The sequence below is a fragment of the Xyrauchen texanus genome, chromosome 9, assembly GCF_025860055.1.
Source record: "Xyrauchen texanus isolate HMW12.3.18 chromosome 9, RBS_HiC_50CHRs, whole genome shotgun sequence".
NCBI lineage: Eukaryota > Metazoa > Chordata > Actinopteri > Cypriniformes > Catostomidae > Xyrauchen > Xyrauchen texanus.
The window spans coordinates 47,676,494-47,699,315 of record NC_068284.1 but is presented as its reverse complement, the minus strand read 5'-3'; the positions used below and the strand labels follow the sequence as shown (position 1 = coordinate 47,699,315).

The following is a 22,822-nucleotide window of genomic DNA, read 5'->3' as shown; positions in this document are numbered from 1 at the left end:
TGTGTGAATGTGTGTGTGTGTATATATATATATATATGTGTGTGTGTGTGTGTGTGTGTGTGTGTGTGTGGTTCGAGTCCAGAGGAAACGGGTTCTTTGTTCAATACTGGCAACAATGTCAAGTTTAAAAACCACTTTGTAGCTCCTCTTAGTAAAGTTGTGATGAGTTTAGCATATGTTTAATACTTTAAATGACATAAGCAGTAAATTTGCACTAATCCCAGTAATTTGAACTTTTGATGTTAATAAGTGCCACACGAAAGCTTGTTAAATTAAACCCGTTTTGAGTGTAATTTCACATGGTAATTGGCGTGTTGAGGTGTATTTCGTGCATGTTTTGAGAATCCTGCATTTGACGCTCATTATAGTGGCCTGGTTTGTGTATTAGAGTTTTCTTGGGAAATAAACTTTTCCTTATTTTGGAAACATCATTTCCACCTTTTCTGTGGAGTGCACACGGTGTGTTTAGCTAATGTTATTTACTCTGCTTATCCGTACATTCGGTATTTCGCGACGCTTTTGTGTAGTTGTCGAACTTTATGTCGAGGCTCGTGCGTTTCTTTGTGTTGAAGAGTTTGGGGCCCGGTGTGTGTGTGTGTGGTCGCATTTTTATGCTCTTCTGGAAATCCACACACACTTTAACTAGTTTTTTTGGGGGGTCTCTTCAAAGAGATTTGTATGTGATATTGGCCGCAGATAAGGGCTTTCTTGCGGATTGATCAGTGTTTCAATGGGTGGGTGGGTTGGTTGGTTGGGGGGTCATTTTCATTGGTCATTAAAAATGATGAACGTGGCTTAAAATGCATTGACTTTTAGTTTTTGGATGTTTAATGTTCCAGTTGCACATGGTTATACATGATAAACATCAAGTATTATTTTGGTGGTACAGTGAAGGAATCAGATGGTAATACCAAGGTGCTTGGATACATACCATACATGTACTATAGTGTTGTTTACATGGTACTTTAAAGTAAAGAATCCCATGGCTCTACCAAGATGCAAGCACAAAAACATGGTATAGCCAGGGTGCTTGTCCCAGAAACATGGTATAGCTCCTTAAAACATGGCATTGCCATGGTACTTGGCTAAAAGACATTTGATTTTACCTGGGTATATTCCCAGAGAACCATGGTATTGCCAGGGTACATGTCCAAAAACACAGAACATTTCCTTAAAACATGGTATTGCCAGGGTACATGTCCAAAAACACAGAACATTTCCTTAAAACATGGTATTGCCAGGATACATGTCCAAAAACACAGAACATTTCCTTAAAACATGGTATTGCCAGGATAAATGGCTAAAAGACATTTATCCTGGCAACATGCCCTGATAGCATGGTATAGGTCCAAAAACCCAGTAAATGTCCATTAAACATGCTAGTGACATGGTACATGGTTAAATTACCATGCTATAGGTCCAAAAACCCAGAACATTTCCTTAAAACATGGTATTGCCAGTATACATGTTGAAAAAACAGATGTTACTGGGGCACGTGCCCAAAATTTGTCCAAAAGCTATGAATTTACCATTGGATATGTTAAAAAAAAAGCCATGGTTATTGGCTTGATCCATGGTATTACCATGGTATACATCCAAAAACCCAGAAAATATGTGTTAAACATGGTAAATGGCTAAATGACCATGATATTACCAGGGTATATCCCCAGAAAACCGTAGTACAGGCTCTAAAACCATGATATTACCATGTTATAGGTCCAAAAACCCAGAACATTTCCTTAAAACATGGCATTGCCAGGGTAAATGGCTAAAAGACAGATTTTACCGGGGCACATGCCCTGATAGCATGGTATATGTCCAAAAACCCAGTAAATGTCCATTAAACATGCTAGTGACATGGTTAAATTACCATAGAAAACCATATTGCATGCCCTAAAACCATAGGTCCAAAAACCCAGAACATTTCCTTAAAACATGGTAGTGACATGGTACATGGCTAAAAGACATTGATTTTACCAGGGTATATCCCTAGAAAACCATAGTGTTGCCAGGATACATGTCCAAAAACCCAGAACATTTCCTTAAAACATGTAAATGGCTAAAAGACAGATTTTACCGGGCACATGCCCTGATAGCATGGTATAGGTCCAAAAACCCAGAAAATGTCTGTTAAACATGGTACATGGATAAATTACCATGCTCTTAACAGGGTACATCCCCAGAAAACCATGATACATGCCCTAAAACCATGGTATTGCCATGGTACATGTCTAAAAGACAGATGTTACTGGGGCACATGCCCAAAACATCATGATATTGCTCAGAAAATGTCCATTAAACATGGTACATGGCTAAATGACCTTGATATTACCAGGGTACATCCCCAGAAAACCTACATGTAACCTATATTACATGCCCTAAAACCACAGTATTACCATGTTATATATAAAAAAGCCATGTCATTTTTATTAGGGATGTGCCAATCCGATACCTGGAGGAGCATTTGACCAGAATCTGAATAAGAAGCGAATTAAACTACTGTGAACTAGCCCACAAACAGACACCTACAGGACGTCCTGGAGACTTCAGAATGTCAAAATAAAAGCCAGAGGGTTTTAAAGTTAAAGGTGCACGATTGAAATGTATTACTGTTGCATTTCAAATTATAAAAGTCTATAATAATAATAATACATTATTATTATTATTTGTTTACAATTTATAACAATATTTAAGTTGAATTGGCTCCAATAAATAAACGTGTGAATGAAAATTGAGCTGATGTCTTACAACTAAATTGAACAAAAAAATAATAGCAAAAAATAAATAAAATGGCTTCTTTTACTGAAGATTTTCACTGGAATTACTGTTAATGTTTTTGCTACATTATCCAGTGGACTAGTTAAAGTTTTAAGCTATTAAAACAGATGCTGAGATTTCCGATATCGGAAGAGAACGTTTTATTTTTTATAGCGCGTTTCACAACATGCATAGTTTCAAATCAGATTTTAATATATGGCAGTTTGGACATTTTTTATGTTCCTAAAGTGAAACAAACACTTATGCAATATTTCCTCATTTGGATAGAAAATGAAAAACAAGCATAAAAACAGAAAGTGTTTTCTACATGACATGTCCTCAAAACATGGTAGTGCCAGAGCACATGCCCTAAAACCGTGCCGTTACCGTGGTATATGTCCCAAAAGACAATGGATTACAAAAGTACCCAATAATAAAAATGTAAACTACATTTATAGTAAAACAATGGCACTTTTTGATCGGGTAAACAACAATAATACTGGTTATAATTGTGTGCAGAGGTGCATGTTCTGGACCAGTAGGCACAACTATTCATATGCTACATGCATCAATGTTAAAGGAATTGTTCAAACGAAAATGAAAATTCATATTTGACAGTAATTTGCATGACTTTCTTCCTTTTTCTATGGAACACAAAGATATTTTGATGGAGATATAATGGTTTTGAATGGGTCCAAACTGTTCAAGCTCCATAAAGGACATAACAGGATAAAGTTAATCCATTCGGCTCAAGTGGATTAATCCATGTCTTCTGAAGCGATACGACTTTACAGTTTTGGGACCAAAATGTCAAGTGTGTGGAAGTGTGTGAACGATCTTCTCTCATGAATGCACAAAGGAGACTGCGGGTGTCGAGATATGTAGTGAAAAAGATGTTAATTTTGGTCTGTTTCTCACCCAAAAACCAGCATATTTGTGAAGTGTGAATACAGACTTTATTATGTTAGTTTGACATGGTCACGCATCGCCTGCCAGTGCTGAGTTAGTTCATGAACTTAGACCCAAATCTTTGACTAATACCACATGGGGGTCGTTTTAACTGGTAAATAGTACAATTACGATTTAAATGGCTTTTGCTTTGATGTGGCGATGCTGAAGGAGAATTTCGTAATCTTAAACCGCATTCACACTGAGCTTTGATTCCGGAATTTTCCGGAAAAATTGCTGTGGGGCCTTTTGTGTGAAGGGAAGCATTTACAGCATCTTGAACTTGACAGGATTAAAAAAAAATTCAACACATGAAATCGGTAGTTTCCCCAAATATTAGACTCATGTAAGAGCTTTAAAACGGATCGTTCCGGTCCTGGATGCTGATTGGTCAACAGCCGTGTTTTATTCATGATAACGGAACTTCTATTTGTATCACTCCGCAGCGCCCATAACTGACAATTGTTCTTGTTGCCTAGCAACATTCTGTTTACACTTTACTGCCATGGACTATAAAAGGCATTTAATAATGTTACTTACAAAATCTAACATTTGAATGAACATTTGTGTCCACAATATTTTTTATTATGTATTGGTCGTTTTATAAAAGCAATAAGGAACTCGAGGCTGTGCCATATTGTGAATATAGTCACGGCTGAAGGGGTGTACAGTTAGAGGTTGACAGATAGTGGATTTTGCCTATATCGATAAGTTGTGGGAAAGGCTGATAACCGATCAATCAACCGATCAATCGCCCGATAGCTGTTTAAAATTGATTTGTAGAATCTAAAATTAAAATCAAAGAGTCCAAAATTAGAAAAATACCAGATGCTTTTTTTTTTTAGTTCAACCAAAATCCCAATAATAACCAGAAAACATGAAGATTTGGTGCAAAATGTGTGAGTGAGTATAAACAAACATGAAACACACGGGGACTCTTATTTTGAAATGACTAAATGATAATAAAAAACTATCAGCTATCATCACAAACAATCCGCTACTATCAACACATTTTAGCTTATAACCAATAATTCTAAAAAAACATCTATTGGCACTGATTAATCGGTAAAATCGGCCCCGACCAAGCGGTAAAATCGATATATCAGTCTACCCTTGAGCCTTGACTATATTCACAATATAGCATGGCCTCTATTGCTTAAGTGTGCTACAATACTATCCCAAACTTAAGAAATTGTATTTTTATATCCATTAGCGCTGCAACTGTATTGATGATCAGTTAGCCTGTTGATTATATGTTTAATGGATTGATTAAAGAAGCTACATTTTCAGCATTTTATAAGCATCAATGCACTCCTTCAAACGTGCAAATTGAACGATATATAAAAGTGCGCAACTAATCTATAATAACATTCAATGTCCGCTATGACAAATCTTATATCACGATACGAGTAATTTTATATCATGATAATGATGTATACGTAACGATATAGTAAAACATTTGTATAATAATAAAAAACATTTGTTTTACTCATTCATACCATAGTGCTCAATGTAATCATTTTCCACATTTCAGTCCATGTTGTTGTTGACCAATATTATTATTATTATAAACATTCCTCAATATATCCCAGATCTTCCCAAAGCAACGCAACAAAAAAAAATTATGCATAAAAATCCAACCAAAATAAACTAGTTGCTGAAAATATCCAAAACTATGTAAACATTTCTTTCAGAAAATAAATATGCAATAAATATAAACATTTCATGCCAAAAAACAATTATGACCAAAGTCATGCAGTCTGTTGGCTTTAGTAATGTTATTTTGTGTGCTTCACTTGAAGGCAAAACAAATCGCTGGTGTTAGGTTTCGTGTGACAGTTTGCAGATCACATTTTTCTGCTCTTGTGTTGGCTTTCGTGTACCTACACCACAGATGTCGCACCTGTTGCTTGACTTGTTTGGGAGTCGTCCCGTTCTGTGGAGATGTCTCTCTCCATTAGGGTTTTCCTGGGTCAAAAATGATTTAGTAGCGCCAGTGATCCCATTCTGTGCTCTCGTGTAAATACCGGAAAACCTGCTGGATTTGCACGCTCTCTTGCTTCTGAGATAGCGGGCACGACGCACACATGAAGCACACGTGCATGTCAGATGAGAAGCATAAGAAGCGCCTAACGTGATGTGAACGTCATTGAATTTGCTTGGGCGGCCGCCGCAATCTTGATGTGTGGTTGTTAATGAAGCTCCTGGACTGGAGAGTGGCTGGTGGTCCTCCTCGCTGGTTAACCACGGGAGAGACATCTGATGTGGTGCATGCTGGGAAACCCCAATATTAAAGCAGATCTGTAATGTAGAGAGAATGTAAATGTCATTATTTGACAAGGTTGTTGATGTACACCTCTGAAAATCAGCTGCAGAGGACAAATATTGCTCCTTGCTGGTAAAGTCATTTCTTCTCTGAGTTAACTCATTCATAATGCTTTCTCTCTCTCTCTCTCTCTCTCTCTCTCTCTCTCTCTCGCCCTGCAGTATCATAAACCTGTTTGAGCTTAGAAAGAACTCAAGTGAGCGAAAGAACACGTACGATCAGGATGGCGACGGCGGGGACCGACATGGAGCTGAACGATCTGCTGGATTTCACTCTTGTAAGTCGCTGTTTTTCATAACAGATGCAAAATGAAAATTCTGTCATAATTTACTCACCCTCTTGCCATTTCAAACCTGCATGACTTTCTCCAATGGACCTGATAAATATATAGATATAGATATTTTGAAGAATCTTCACACAGGTCTTTTTCACACAAATGTTCAGCTCCAAAAGTGACAGAAGCTCGTGCGTATGACTCGTGTGCTGTATTCGGATTCTTCTGAAGCCATATTCCGGGAATGAGTGGGAATATTATAGGCAACATTCCTAACATTGTTCTACATTACAGGGAAATACTAAACTATTATATTGAGCCTTTAAAATATAAATGAAGCACTCAAGCGCACGTATAAATCTTGCCGCAGCGCCTGGCAAAAGTATCGATTATGTGTCTGAACGTTTTAATAATTTATTAATAAACTAGTGTTTTCTGAGTCGGTGCAAAGATGAAGTTGATGATGCTGACTCGTCATCTCCGCAGTATAGTGAATGCGCCTATAGAAAGAAATCCACGTTAAGTTAAACGTAACGCAGTAAGCGCGGTACTAATATTAGCTGCCACACTCCGCACGAACACTTGGATATGCGGCTAATGTTAGCGCACATTTATCTAGGCTAACATTAGAGCGAGCGGCCATATTAAGTGGCTAACGTTGCTACTTACATGTTTCAAGTGATTAGCCACGTTTGAGGTCGACGATAGGCGAACGTTTGGATTTCCTGCCCGACGTAATTACCGCATGGACCAGCCGTGTTAGCGATCTGTCCGTCACGGACTGCGTGACTTAGCCACTTCCTGTAGAGGTTTTTATTTTTCCGCGACCAACCGGCTAATTCAAATTTGATCGACCAAGCCTCTTCTCATTGACTAACGTTTGGTCGACTATTATGGGGCAGCCCTAATCGAATTCCCACTTTGATTCGATTACAATTCACAAGATTTAGAATTGAATAGGTTTTGATATTATTGTCATTTATTTGGGGGGAGTTTCAGTTTTAATGTCCATTTTTCGTACCTTCTAACTTGTTTTTTAAAAATAAACGGCCCAAAATATGCCGTTCAATTGCTTTTTATTTGGGAGATATTACTACCATATCATTTACGGGTGTTACTTTTAAGAGTGAAATATATATATGAGTTTTCCTCACTTCCTGGAAAACCTGGAATTTTGCAATGCAGTTTTCCAGTCATGGAAATAGTGATTTGTCCTGTGAAATATTTGAATTATAATAGAACTGTTTGACTGTTTCTAACAAGGTTTTTGTTACATGTGTTACATTGTAATGATCGGAACTCTGAATTGGATTCAAATAAACAAATTTGCATAATTGTGTCACTGCCAGCGGCTGCGCGTTGTGAAACGGCGTTAAAGCTTAACTGTCATAAACGAATCACTGTCAAATACTTTCTCTGCTTATCTGCTGTTGTCTACTTTGCTCTGACGAAATGGTTTAAGTATTAATATAGTACAAAAGACGATTTTGTTATTCCAACATTGCCGTTATGTTTACCACAAAAATATTTGACGGTCGGACCGCAGATTTTTTTTAAACCAAATTCACACCCTGATTTGGTAGCGTGGTTATTCGGCCTTCACACCTCGAGATGTGAATTAATGTTTACTAATTCAACGATCGGAGTTTGCTTATACCACGGTTACCTCACGGACTGAATCATGGAATCTAGTCATAAAAATGTAATTCGCTCTAAAACGCAAAACATGTGTTTGAATGCAAAATTAATTAAATTAAAATTGCGATATGTCCTTGTGTGATTTGAAAGCTTAGAATCTGAACTTTCCAGAGATAACGTCACTTCTGCATTTATGCTACTTAAAATAAGGCCTGACGGCATTCGCGGCGAAAATCAGCGCCACCTAGTGGCCACGTGGTAGAAATATTATTACGAATTTCAAATAGCACTTAAATGGGCAAGTCATATATCAAATGAAAGCTCTCGTTCTCAGGAATCAGACTGTATAGTTTATTTTGTTGCACTAATACCACAATTGAAACATTTTCAAAAGAATCACAAAGTGAAATATGATATCTGTAAGTCATGATATACAAACGTCTCACTTATGCGCTGATCACTGCTGCTGTAAACCCCAAATAGCTAAAAACGTAATATCTGATTTTACTTTAGGAAGTTCTCTAAACAATTAGCCAATTTTTACTTCTCTGTGAGCTTGCTTGCGTGAATAATCCAATGTTATATCTTAGACGTCCAGAACAAAATATGTGGTCCAGCAGGAAAAGCATGCTAATAAAATCATCGGAAATGTACGTTATCGACGATGGATGATAAAATGTTATACGACATCGCAAAGTGGTGGATATCAGCTTTCTAATGACATCTAGATTGAGCTTCTAGTCCACTCCGAGGCCGAGGTAACAATGGAGGTGTTGCTTGAACTGAAAATTAGACTGAATGTCTATGGACGAGCACTTAAGTGAGGGCTAATATTCATTAGAGCGCCACCTACATTTCAGATCTGCATTTTGTGACGAAAAGAGATCGAGAACACGTTTTTTTTTTTTCTAGTTCTTGCTGCCATCAAGTGGAATAAAATAAGACATTTTGGAGGGAGCTGGTGTCAACAGAACCAGAATTACATGCTTACAAACTTAGATTAAAGAGATTTTAAGTAAATTGTCGTTATTATTGAAAAATACCCATAAATTGAATCCGAATCAGAAGAAATCTGTATCGAAATCAAGGCCTATGAACTAACTTTGATGTATAAGGTGTAACGAGAATGTGAATTTAACAATTTCCTCTCTTTCGGACAGATGTTCCCACATCAGATGCCAAATGGGAAGAACAGAGGCCCTGCATTACCCACAAGTCAGTTTGGTAGGCACTTTTATGTTGTCTCAGAATAACTGAAGTTACTTTTGTTCTTCCAGCTCAAAATGATTCAATGAAACACTCAAGCCCTGATGGAGCCGATAATGATATGATGCAATGATGCATATTAAGCCTGTTTGAGAAATTCTGTGACATCGCAGTCTGTCTTTCTCTCGTCGTTTGATGTTCTCAGCTGTCGCTGCTCCATCATAACGATGGAGGGGGTTGATGGGAAATGATAGTCGTCCTCTCACCCCTGTGAGCAATGTCAACAAACATTAAGACAACCCCCTTCCAGTGCCACGCCATCTCTCCCAAATGGTATTTGTGTATTTCTCTGTCCTTTCGAGCATTTAAATACCATCAACTTTTCACTGGAATGTTAAAACTGTCCTGTAAGGGGCCGTGCATGTCAACTGCATCTTTGCATCTCTATATGCTGTTTTTGTGGTAAACGGACGTTTTTGACCGCTCATTCGGGTCCGCTAAGTTCATGGCGGAGCAACCGTTAAAGGTAAACTTAGTTGTCGACATGTTTACAGCTAGCGTGAATAACACATCCGGTCTAATCTGGTTGATGTAGCAGTTTATCACCATTTAAAGTGTAGTCTGACCACCCCTTTAGCTTTCAGCTCTCCGTATGAAACGAGATCTGGAGAGATGTTTTCCACTAAACGGGAACGGTTGGTGTCATAGTCCAAAACATCACTCCCAGACCAAAGGGGGAAAAGTTCTTCATCGGGGGGCGCAAATCAATAGGTGACGTGTGGACAAGTATACGGTTTCAGGACGGGCACACCCAGTGCTACGGCAACGAGTGAGAGTTTATGAGTTACGACCGATTTCCGACCTAGATCTGTCTGGTCAGGTGTCAGATGGAGTGGCGGCGGTGGCGTAGTGGGCTAAAGCACATAACCATGGTAATCAGAAGGTTGCTGGTTCGATCCCCACAGCCACCACCATTGTGTCCTTGAGCAAGACACTTAACTCCAGGTTGCTCCGGGGGGGATTGTCCCTGTAATAAGTGCACTGTAAGTCACTTTGGTTAAAAGCGTCTGCCAAATGTAAACGTAGATCCTTAAAAAAGGCTAAACCCCACATGCATGCTTTTAGCCCTTTTTGAACGGCTATAAATAGTGAGCAAAACATCCGGACATGCTTGATGTCATTTCTTGTATCAGCATTATTGCATTACCCCTTATTACATTGCATGCAACTTTGCACAAGGATGCAGAGTAGTGGCAAGAATCAGGATTTTACCTTTGATCGCAGTCTAAATGTTGAGGAGGCTGTTTGCATGATGATGTGTCATGATTCTTTAGCGTCACTGGCCACAAAGTTTCATTTACTGAGTACCTGAAAGTGAGAATAAGTGGGATATTTATAACAGCAGAGCTGGGGTTAAAAATAAAGTGCAATGCAAAGAGTTTGCATGCATATGAAAGTCTTCAAGAAGCTACAGGACTACAGTGAAAACATGAGTATAGGCCTACATCTTGATGTTTATGTATTTGCTCCAAAATGGCATAAAAGGGTGATTTTGTTTATTAAGTTGTGTAATTAGAGAAACCGTTACTTTTTAGCCATCACTGATGGTTTTTCACCATATAATTGGGTGTTTCTTCAACTACAGCCAATTTCATGTCCCAGGGGTTGATTTTGAATTAAAACGGAAGAGATTTCAACTTTTTGAAATCACATTAAATCTCAACTTGGAGACATTTTAGCATGCCGTTATCAATTATTTTAGGTGGTTTTTAAACGCATCATATGCATAGATTTTAGGGATGTGCATTGTGTGATTTTTCAATTATTACAACAAAAAAAATTACGCTTTACTCTTAATCACGAATAGCGCAGATGAGTCATTTGAGTCTCTCTCATTAACATGCGCTAATTTAAAACCCCTGTTTACAGAAATGCCGGTTTTCTTAAAGCGACAGTAACGATTTTGAGCACGTGTTCAACAAATCAATGTAAATACCTGATAATTGTACAAATTATTACTTACTAAAAACTGTATTGATTAAATGCATTGATTTGTTCACTTTTAAAAAGCTCAAATGTGACCAGTGATGAAAAACTAATAAATTATAATTAGTCAAATGTATATTGTACCTAGCTAGAAGGCCTCTAGCAGCATTAGCTGGGAGAGAATGCATCTCATATGTAAGCAAAAGAGACGTTATAACTGAAATAAACCCGTATGAATCGATATCAAAACAAGCGCTTGTGAATCATAATGGAAGCGGGAAATACCCAATACCCAGCCCTAATAGATTTGACCATTTTAGCCTCATCCCAGACCCAAACTTTCATTAATATGAGCGTTATGAATGAACGTAACACTTGTATATCACTTTTCTGACTCTATGCTCAAATCGCTTTGTTTTATTAGACTTAAACTATTATCATCTAAACAGATCAATCACATCAAATCCCTTTATTGTCACTCGAGCATGTACACGCGTGCAACAGTGGTAGCAGCAGTATGACTGTAACACCGTTCAATGGAAAGGAGGCGGCGAGAACCAGCTTGCAAATAATATTTTAATTATAAACTTAAACAAAAAGACAAAGGCACACAGGTGTCGGTTGATAGTCAAGTATTAAGTGTTATTAAGTGAAGTATAAAATGTCCATTACTTTTGTGTATCATTTCCATTTAATTGTTCAAGTGTGAATTTAGTTTATTTGGGATGTATGAAATTGGCAAGATAAAGGAATTCTATTTAGAAAATTTTACAAAATTTTTGTTTTTCCATTAATGTCATTTCTGCCTTAGCATTCAGTTAAACTACAGAATTTGAGATGTGCTGGAAACTGACACTGATGGGACTTTAAAAAAAATAAAAATGACAAAAATGACACATTTCCAGTGGTGCATTAACACACACATACACACACACACACACACACACTGTTGTACAAAAAATAAAAATGGTGGCAGAAATGTTTTAACGAGATTTCACTTTTGAAATGGTCTGCACTTATGTAGCGCATTATATTCACGGGTATTATGGGTATTGAATATTACGGGTATTGAATAGGTTGTGAATGGGTGTTCATTATACCCATTCACACACACACACGACACACACCAATGATGGCAGAGTTGCCATGTTGTAAGGCACTATCCTGCCATTGGGAGCAACTTGGGGTTCAGTGTCTTGCCCAAGGACACTTCGTCATGTGGAGTCGTTTGGGCCAGGAATCAAACCATCAACCCTGCGATTAGTGTCCGACCCGCTCTACCACCTGATCCACAGCAGCCCCAAACGTAACTTAATTGTCCAATGTGCTAAAAGTGCCCGAAGTTGAAAAAACTCACAATTATTTATATGTACCAACATAGCAATTTAATTTATTTAAATTTTCTCCCCAATTTGGAACGGCCAATTCCCAATGCGCTCCAAGTCGCTTGTGTTGGCGTAGTGACTCGCCTCAATCCGGGTGGCGGAGGATGAATCTCAGTTGCCTCCACGTCTGAGACCGTCAATCCACGCATCTTATCACGTGACTTGTTGAGCGCGTTACCATGGAGACGTAGCACGCGTGGAGGCTTCACGCTATTCTCCAAGGCATCAACGCACAACTCGCCACACGCCCCACCGAGAGCGAGAACCACATTATAGTGACCACGAGGAGGTTACCTCATGTGACTCTACCCTCCCTAGCAACCGGGCCAATTTGGTTGCTAAGGAGACCTGTCTGCAGTCACTCAGCACGCCCTGAGATTCAAACTCGTGACTCCAGTTGTGATAGTCAGCGTCAATACTTGCTGAGATAGCGATTTAAAATGTAAAATATTTGCCTAGTATACGATTGTACTGAAATATTTTGAACGATGGTGGGAAATGTATCATTTTAAAAATTGCACTTTTACGAAAATGAATTGGAAACCCAAATTTGTTGCCATTTTCCTTAAACGTTCTTTCACAATGATGCTTCATTCGATTTAATTTGCCAACAAAAGCATAAATATATTATACGTGTTTTATACATCACCCAACCTTCGCTAAAAGTCAGGACCAATAGTATGCACTTCAAACAGATGTAGCTTATTTATTTGTTTGTTTGTTTGTTTGTTTGTAAGCTATATTAAAAGAACGTGACAAGGTTATGAGTCACATGGAGATAAAGCTAGCAATTAATGTTGGGGTCTTGCACCGTGTTTGCTTCGGACAGTATCCTGTGTAACACGCTGTTTTGAAACGTTTATGTGTCTGGGACCCTTGTAGCCCGTGACTCACGTCTGAGTCAAGTTCAGTCCCGGCATTTCTCTTGTCATAATTATAGCTCTCTTGTCTTTGTGTGTGAATAGATCTGTCTTGACTCACTCAATGAGCTCAACGACCCGCTCGCAGTTCCCTCGAGGTAGAAACTCTTTCACGATTGCATTTGCTGCCTCTATGCTGTCGTGTAACTAGCGTGTCTGTACGAGCAGGTAGCGTGGAGTGCTGTACTCAAAGTTCAGAACTTTATTCACCTGCTTGTAAACGGCGTACGAGTGGCTACCTGCTCATAGGGATGGGTGATATCACGAAGACTTGCGGTATAAGTTTTGCACCTGCTCCTTGTCACAACTCACGATAGGGCTGCACGATTATTACATCATAATTGGCGATTATTTCCCTTGACATTGTAATTGCGATTATTTTGATTAATATAATCGACACTACAATAGTCATTTTGTTTGGGGCAACTTCACGCCATATTCTTTCATTTAAGCTAAACGTCCAAAATGATCTGAAACGGTGTTCCTGTGTTTATTTGCATGCAAAACAAAAGGGCAATTTCATCGTTATGGACGTGACATTTGCAGTGATTTTACTTGGCATATAAAGTACTCCATGCAAATATATCCGACCATTTGAAGGCGTAATCATAAACTCCTGCAGACTGTACCGTCTTGATGAGGCAAAACCATCCAAAACACTTTGAAACCTGCAGACTTTGACCTGAGACGTCGGTATGATACCCATTAAGGCATCATTATGAATTGAATATAGATTAAAATTGAGAAATTTTTCCTGAGGTCCACTGATAATGTTAGTACACATTGTTTTGCATTAAACATTCATAATTTAGTAATGTGTTATTATTTTCCACCCTGTCTCTGGCCCTCTGTCTGAAATGCTTTGTTTTAGCATAAGCGCCTCCTTAAAACTTCAATGTAAATGCCCACTGGCAGGGCTGGACTGGTAATCTGGCATACCGGGCATTTTCCCGGTGGGCCGACGCACTTTTGTGCCAATCAGGTGCAGAATGGCCATCGGGAGAACAGAGCGGGCTGGTGCGTCGGCTGCGAAACGTGCTGAATGGGCCGCGATAAGCAAAAATGAGTCTCCGCGTTATCCAGAATGGACCACAAAACTGCGCCGCGATATGCAGAAAAGGACAGCGAACAGACCCTTACAGTTGCCATGTAAAATCCCGGGCCGTTTTCTCAACCCCGTCCAGCCTTGCCCACTGGTATGATTGGCTAACATCGTGCAGCCCCTCAACTCCAACGAACGAACAAGCTCCACAACATTATAAAACTACATTTCAGGGTTTATACCTAACGCACATCTAACACATTGTAATCAATGATGTTGTCTACCGTGGAAGCATCCATTGTGTCGACAGTAAACGGATGTCCCGTTACATTTTGGGCTCCACGTGCTGGTGCTACTACTGCCAACAGCACAAATAAACATTTTAGATAGTAAGATGTGTTAGCGATAGCTTTAGATGTGTTGATGCGATCGGTGTATACAGCCTCAAGCTGCTCAAAGGACACGCCCAGTGTAAACCGAGTGACCACGAGGAGGTTACCCCATGTGACTCTACCCTCCCTAGCAACCGGGCCAATTTGGTTGCTTAGGAGACTTTGATTCGAACTTGTGACTTCAGGGGTGGTAGTCAGTGTCTTTACTCGCTGAGCTACCCAAGCCCCCGACATGGCAATAAAAACGTAAAACATTTGCCTAGTATACGTTTTTACTGATATATTTTGAACTATGGTCGGAAATGTATCATTTTAAATAACACATTTACGAAAATAAGTTGGAAACCCAAATTTGTTGCCATTTTCCCTAAAAGTTCAGAGTGATCATACAGTCATGACATTTAAAATATTTATATTTTAAAACGGTTTATGTACTTTTGTGATCGTGTCCATGTGTTTTTAACGGCCCCATCCTTCAATAACAGTACCTTTGCAAGAGGCAGCAGCTGAATGACAGTGGATTCTCCTCTTCAGAGTTGTAACTTAAAACCACGTCTTTAAAAGCGGCCCGAGATGCGCATCAAGCGGTCAAGGACATCTGTTGGAGCATGTTTAAATACAAAAATTATGGAAAAGGTCCAGATGGTTCCCCTTTAGTATTCAGGAATAGTTAGGCCACTGTAGGCCTGATTGTCCTCTCTGTTTATGAACCGAAGCACCAGTGGGCGGGGCCATGGGTGCGATGATTTTAAATAGGCTGTATATGTTTGAGTGATGAGTGCTGGTGGCGTAGTGGGCTAAAGCACATAACTGGTAATCAGAAGGTTGCCGGTTCGATCCCCACAGTCACCACCATTGTGTCCTTGAGCAAGGCACTTAACTCCAGGTTGCTCCGGGGGGGATTGTCCCTGTAATAAGTGCACTGTAAGTCGCTTTGGATAAAAGCGTCAGCCAGTAGAAAGTAGAGGTCGACCGATAGTAGTTTTGTTGATACTGATAACTAAGGTGGTGGGGAAAGGCTGATAACCGATTAATAGGCCGAATAATCGATTTGTATCGATCTGGCGTTTTCAAGCTCATGCATAAAAAGAGGCCAGATGTTAAGGGGTTAATTCAACATAAAACACTGACTTCCAACTCAATATAAACAATGGTGCGCACACAGCTTTGTGCGTCTCTCTCTCTCTGGCGTCCCCTTCTCCTCGTTTATCTCTCCCGCTGATTGGGCAACTCCACGCCGGACATGCATACTCTCGGCCCAGCCATGCCATCTTCCTCGTCACATTACCCCCACTGCCCGATTCAGGCTGGGGAAACCTCCGGTCTGACTGACTTCCCTTTCTGGAGGGGAGGAGTTGGCCCTTCCGTCGCCGGCTGGTCTTTCCCGCCTCCTGGGAACCTGGGTAGGACGATGGGAGGGAGAGGGGAGAGAGAAAGCGAGCGTGAGACTGAGAGATGGAGGGGGGTTAGAGAGTGAAAAGAAAACTATCTTTGGTTTCCGTGGGCACCCGGTCCTCAGTCTCTCCTGCGTCCCCTGTCGGAAGGGCGGCGGGCTCCTGCGTCCCCTGTCGGAAGGGCGGCGGGCTCCTGCGTCCCCTGTCGGACGGCGGCGGGCTCCTGCGTCCTCTGTCGGACTGCGGCGGCGCGGATTCTCCCGGACAGCGTGCTCTTCCCTTCCCAGTTTTCCGCACCAGTGTAACAAGGTTCGTAACAGGAGGATGCGGGCACCAGATTAACACTCATGAAGACTTGAATTCAACATAAACAATGACGCACACAGCTTCGTGCGTCTCTCTCTGGCGTCCCTGGCTCCCCCTTTATCGCTCCAGTTACTGAATATGGAAGGAAAAGTGTCCTGCATTCATGTAAACCTCCTTCAGTACTGTTTAAAAAGCATCTCAGGATGCATCTCAAGAAGTGCAGAGCTGTAATGTAGACAACTTTTCAACAAAGTTTTTTTTAAGCTCACTAAATTCGTAATAATGAGGAAAGAGTAGGTATGTCCAACATGGTGTACATGTGTGAAACATGGTGCACATCGAGCGTGGTTGTGATATGGAGAGCACAAGGTCTCTGGCCTCTACGGAGGAGGTCGGACAGATCAGCTGGAAGCATTAGATGCTCAAACACGCAGCAGACGCTTTTTATTGCGCCCACGGAGCAAAGTTTTGTTTATTCAGGTGCAGAGGGGAATGTCTCATAACTGCAGTCGCTTGCTTTTCATGTAAAGACATTTTTTTGGCTGTCTGGAGAGGAAAAGTAGAGGACTTTTTTTCTGAATGGATTTCTCACTTTTCCACCCACTAATCATCAGATCTGTTAATTGGAGCGAATATTCAGTGCTCATGAATATGGATCGCATAAATGTTTTTAGGTTTTTTTCATACTGTGCTGATATGCCATCACCCTCCTGTTGTTTCTCGCTCAGTATTTCACAGTATTAGCTGTCTTTCATCTCTGCTTCACTTTCTCTCTCATCGCCACAGATATCTGTAAACATCAATCTCATTCCCCTTATACCTGAAACACTTGTAAAGTCAGCATGAAATCATTTCAAATAAAAATATATAAATTCTGTCGTTCCCACTAACTTTCTTCCATGGAACAGAAATGGAAAGTTTTAGTCTATCTTCACACATCTTTGTCATGTAATGAAAGTGTAAATTGACTCTTGAGTCTCTCAAGCTCCACAAAGACAAAAATATATCCGACTGATGTTTTTGTCATTATACGATAACCTCAAACCTCATTAGTTCGTGTGTTATGATGTTTGATCACAAGATGCACAAGAACCAACAAGGTGTGACGTTATTGGCGTAGGTGCCTTATTATATTTGCAACTAATCCTTTACTCGCGTTCCTGGTCTTATTGTTAATTTATCAAGTGAATGCAAAGAATAAATCGTCTTTTTTTTATCGTTGTGATCCTTCTCTAAAATGACTTTGGCTAATGTAATCAAGGGCTTGTTAGCATCATCCAGTTAGCCCCTGCTCAATATTGTTATAGTACATTTTTTACATTTTGTTATAAATAAACTTTCAATATTGAATGAAATATTAGTATGTTTGTACACTTCTTTTGACGCCACCATTTTCGAAACGTTTTCTCTAAGCTTGCCGCGGTGACTTCTCGTGTTGACTTTTCTGCGAAGTATATGTAAGGAATAACGTAAAGTCAGCCGGTTGTTAGCGTATAAACCCAAATAGCGGATGTACCCTGATAGCGTGATCGGGACCCGACATGAAGCAACCGGCTGACTGTACGTTATCCTGCTTGTTACACGGCTACTTTACGTATAAATAAATAAATACGTTGACATGAAATATGGATTTGCATTGAAATGGTTACTATGCGAGAAGAAATCGCTGAACCGCTGAATTCCTCTGGTTTGCATCGGTGTTCTGGTGGTGTTTATTTTGCTAAAGCGACCGTCCGACTGCTCTTTATCCAGCTTTATTACAATACAACTGGCTAAATATATAAATAATGGACAATCAATGTTTCATTAGCCTACTTGTACAGATCGCTCAAGAAAGATGACTCGCAATACCCATATAACCGGTCTTATATGACTTTAATCCCTCGGTGTGCGGTTGTTACTGAATATCAGACCTCTAGATGGCGCCATTTGACCAATCAGAATCAAGTAATTCGTACCTAAAAACAAGAGCAGTGTAATAAATGCATATCGTAAGACTAGGGGTATACTTGGTTTTTCCACGTGTTGATAAGTCTTGCGCACAGTCATGCGCTCTAGCCTAGTTAAGTCAAAGTATAGTTTTTGGACCGTTAGCCCGTAGGGATGCGTTCGATGCCGGCACGCTACGACTGCTTTGTGATGCTCTTTGCGCCGGTCTACGCCAGGCACGTTCACATGACGCGAACAGTCCACTGATACTGTAACACTGCGCAAGATACATAGCGGCACGCGGAAAACCGAAGCATACTTTGGCCTTTAGGGGGCAGCATAATGCTGTTTTTCGTTTTGTAATGGGCTTTGCTTCTGGTGTGCATCTATGATGCCTTAAAATGCTGCTTACTACATTTTGGAACAAACTCGGATGTCGATTTTGAGGAAGTCCAGGTATTAAGGAACGTTTGGATGAATAAGCCACTCTTGATGAACAGAGGGACGGTAGAGCTTGAATAATTCTTTCCTGTTTTGCTGGTTCTGCTCCGTCAGTGGTGTGTGTCGCTCTACAGTGTGAGTGTTGTGTTGTTGTCCCTTGTCAGTTTATTGAATTTGCTGACATAAGCCCGTGACCACCCCCCTCCCCCCCTTGCCAGCGTATTGTCGTGGCAACGGCTCCAGAGTCGTAATTCACCCGTCCGCTCTACTTATGTTCCGCTCTACCGCCGGTGCTGTCATGATCGGCCCCCCCTTCCCCCTTTTTAATTAGACAACAAAACAAAAAAATATGAATATTCATGAGCAGAGGCCTCATTAATATGCACAATTATGCAAATGAACATGCAATTAAAGTTCTTCTCTCCAGAGATTTTTGCGGGTGTTAAGGTGCGGGGGGGGTTCGGGAAATTTCTGCACCATCAGTCTTTAAAATTCTGCATCTGTCCAGTCCAAACGTGCTTTGTGTGTCAGATTTTGAGTTTTAGTACAAACGTTGACGTGACGACAAGTATATTTCACCTTGCATTAATGGTTTTGAAACAGTTGCGGTTTGGTTGACGGGTCACCTCAAGTGTGGACTCGCACAACACGCGTCTTATAACAAAATGTTTTTAATCATTAATAAAGTAAGTAAATACTAACAATAAAGAATGAAAGTATTTTTATATTTGTAACTTATCTTTCTTGAGTTACTGGTACAAAAAATACTACAGCTATCAATCGATCAAACTGTTTAATCGAATGAATCGTAAATATAGAAAGTTCCTTAAAATAACAATAATTCAATATATAATGATTGAATAATTATAAATAGTTGCCTTTTGTGTTAATACACTTCTAATGACCTGGCAACTGAATACTAGTGTTAATTTTGTCATCTGTTTTTTAATTTCATCTTTTATTTATTTTTTTATTTTTTTTTCATATTTAGTCAACCTTATCCTATTTGTATTTAGTCAAGTCTTAGTTGACACAGTCTGGGCATTTTAATGTTGTTTTAGTCAAATAAAACGGTTGAGAATAACTGTTTAGTCATATTTTAGTAACATTGAGTCATATTGACATTTTAGTCACTGAACGCTGTAAACATTTTAGCCATAAGAGTATTATTGATTTAGCATTTGTCAATCTTGGCTGTCCAAAACCAATATAAATATATATATATATATATATATATATATATATATATATATTAAATAGTACTTGTCATTTTAGTCTCATTTTCCACATATGATTGATCTTATCATGATGATGACATTGCAAGCTGCGGGCAGCGGCGGTGAGAGACGAGCGTCTCCGTGTTAGCGTGCACATCAGCCGGCGGAACTTTATATCTCTCCCGGCCTCGACTCGCGGTCAAGGCCGTACCCAGGATTTTTCAAATATCGAGGTCAATACCACACCCCCCACCCACCCCCCTTTTGTGTGTGTGGGAGCGGTAGTGTAGCGGTTAGCGCGCTGTGCTACGAACTTGGCGACCCGAGTTCGATTCCCGCTCATGGCCAACACCAGTGATGATTATCTGAACCGGTCCCGGGCCTCCCCTAGGTCGACTCAGCCTAAAATGAGTACCTGGTGCGGTGTGTAAAACATCGGCACTGGGGTGACAAAGGCGGTCGGGCGTGGTGCTGGCCACCCACCCCCTCATGTACCGTTCTGGCCTTCATAGGTGCTCGCTAACAGCACTTGCCCCTACAGTCTGTTTAGGCTAAATGGGGGATCTGTGTGTGTGTGTGTGTGTGTGTGTGTGTGTGTGTGTGTGTGTGTGTGTGTGTGTGTGTGTGTGTGTGTGTGTGTGTGTTTTCTCCTGTATCTGGGTGTGAACTGTTCAACTATAGCCTATATGTAGTTGTAGCTTCTTGTGCAACCTCTGAAACGGTGGAGATCACTAACTGTAATTGATGAATAATATTTCCATTATCAGTTCAGTTGACTCAACTGTTGATACAACACCTGTTCAATTTGAACTTCAATTTGAAGTTGTCGTGAGCTGTGCGAGACACTGCGTTGCGTTCTTTAATTGGTTTAGGAAACACAGCGGTATCTGCAAATACGTGTCACGTGACGGTCCGTTGATGCAAGTATAATTGTCTCGTCGGCTATTTTCACTTCACAATGAAAATATACCGAGGACATGACCTCGGTGTCCTCGATGGTAGTTACGGCCATGCTCGCGGTCAGATTGTGTCTCTTCCGACTGGTCGAAGCGGCTCTGACCGCACCGAGACAGTTTTGGAGTTTGTTTATTTACACGTCACGCTCCCGTATTATATGAACTTTAATTAAGCTGTGATCCGTGTTTCTATCAGACACTCGAGCTGCAGCGCTCCTCATCTCGCGTGTCGTCATTATAGTTTTATATGATCTCAAGTTACGTTAAATGACATCAAGCGACTGTTCGACCAAGAAATTCATTTCTAGAATAACAAGGATCTGCAAAGCTGACTTTTTGATGAGAACTATTTGAAGAAGTTAAAGTACCAATAAAAGTACCAATTCCTTCCATAAGAGCAAAATCTGTACATTATGGCAAACGTTTGGTCCCCAGGGTATGTATGCATCCCTAGTACTGATGATTAATGATGTTTGTGTTTCAGGACTAGATGAGAGAAGCGGGCCAGGCCCTTGGGCTCCAGGAGACGCTAACAGTCCTTCCTACTCACGGGTAAGAACACACACACACACATACATGTTTGTTGAACACATCTCATACACTTACATTGTCTCCATACCAGACTAATGATATTTGCTAACCCTAACCAACACAGAACCCTGTGCACATCAATAGATTTAAAGTACAACATGATTTAGAGCCTTTATAACTAGGAAAGACCGCTGAAAATGTCATTTTAATAACAATTTGACCATCACATGTACAACAAAACTCTTATTTATGTCATAAAGATCCTGTTGGAATGATACGAGCACTTTAGAGAACAAGCACACCTCTATTCTTAAAGGACACAAACACGTCTGATTGTAGGTCAGTCGGTCAGATTGTGAGATTATCGGCTTACCTGCTCTCGAGTTGATGCCTCACCTGTCACGTTGAATGAGTGTTAGACAGATTACAGGTCATGTGATCACAGTCATGTATTCTGTTGCTCGTACGTTCTTTAAAAGGGGTTATATAATGAATGGTATTTTTTTTGTTATAGATGTGTTATAACTGTTATATGGTCTTATAGCTGTTTTATAAACGTATGGGATTTGTGTTAAATTCTCTATAAGTAATGGTTTATTTACATAATGTTTTATTATTATTATAATACATTTATACGTGATTTGGTGTTTATTTCTCACAATTAAACGGGCTGTTTTTGCTACTATAATGACCTCTGTTCTGATTGGCTAACCTCTTCGCATGTGAAATTAGTAAGAACAGAAACTCGCAGGATGTGGCTTTGCTGTCAGTCTCTTTGCAGAGGTGCTTTAGCCTATATTGTGACACATTTTGCGATTTCTTGTTGCGAGCTGGAGTGTTAGCGCATTATTCTGGTGTTTAGGAAGAGTAGCATGCGTTATACTTGCCCTATGTCACACATGAGACCAAAGTGCTCTTGGGACAAGTCATGCTTGCTTTTTAATTTCAATAAAGGGTCTTTTTGGACTGGGTGGGATGTTTTGAGTTCTGAAAGTTGCAATATATCATCGCTGCACTTTTAATACAGATGTTTCTTTATATTTTAATTATCTTTGTACACATTTTTTGGCACATAGTGAAAAAAAAAATGGAACCCCTGTAGAGAGAGAAAAATGTAAGGAGATAATCGAATCACAGTAACAAATGTAGAAATAAAAAAAAAATAAACTACAAC

The 22,822-nt window shown here is 40.0% G+C and overlaps 1 pseudogene; it reads left to right on the top strand.

The window, feature by feature from the left end:
• LOC127649141 (transcription factor E2-alpha-like) overlaps positions 1-22,822 on the top strand; it is a 54,607-nt pseudogene that overhangs the window by 641 nt on the left and 31,144 nt on the right.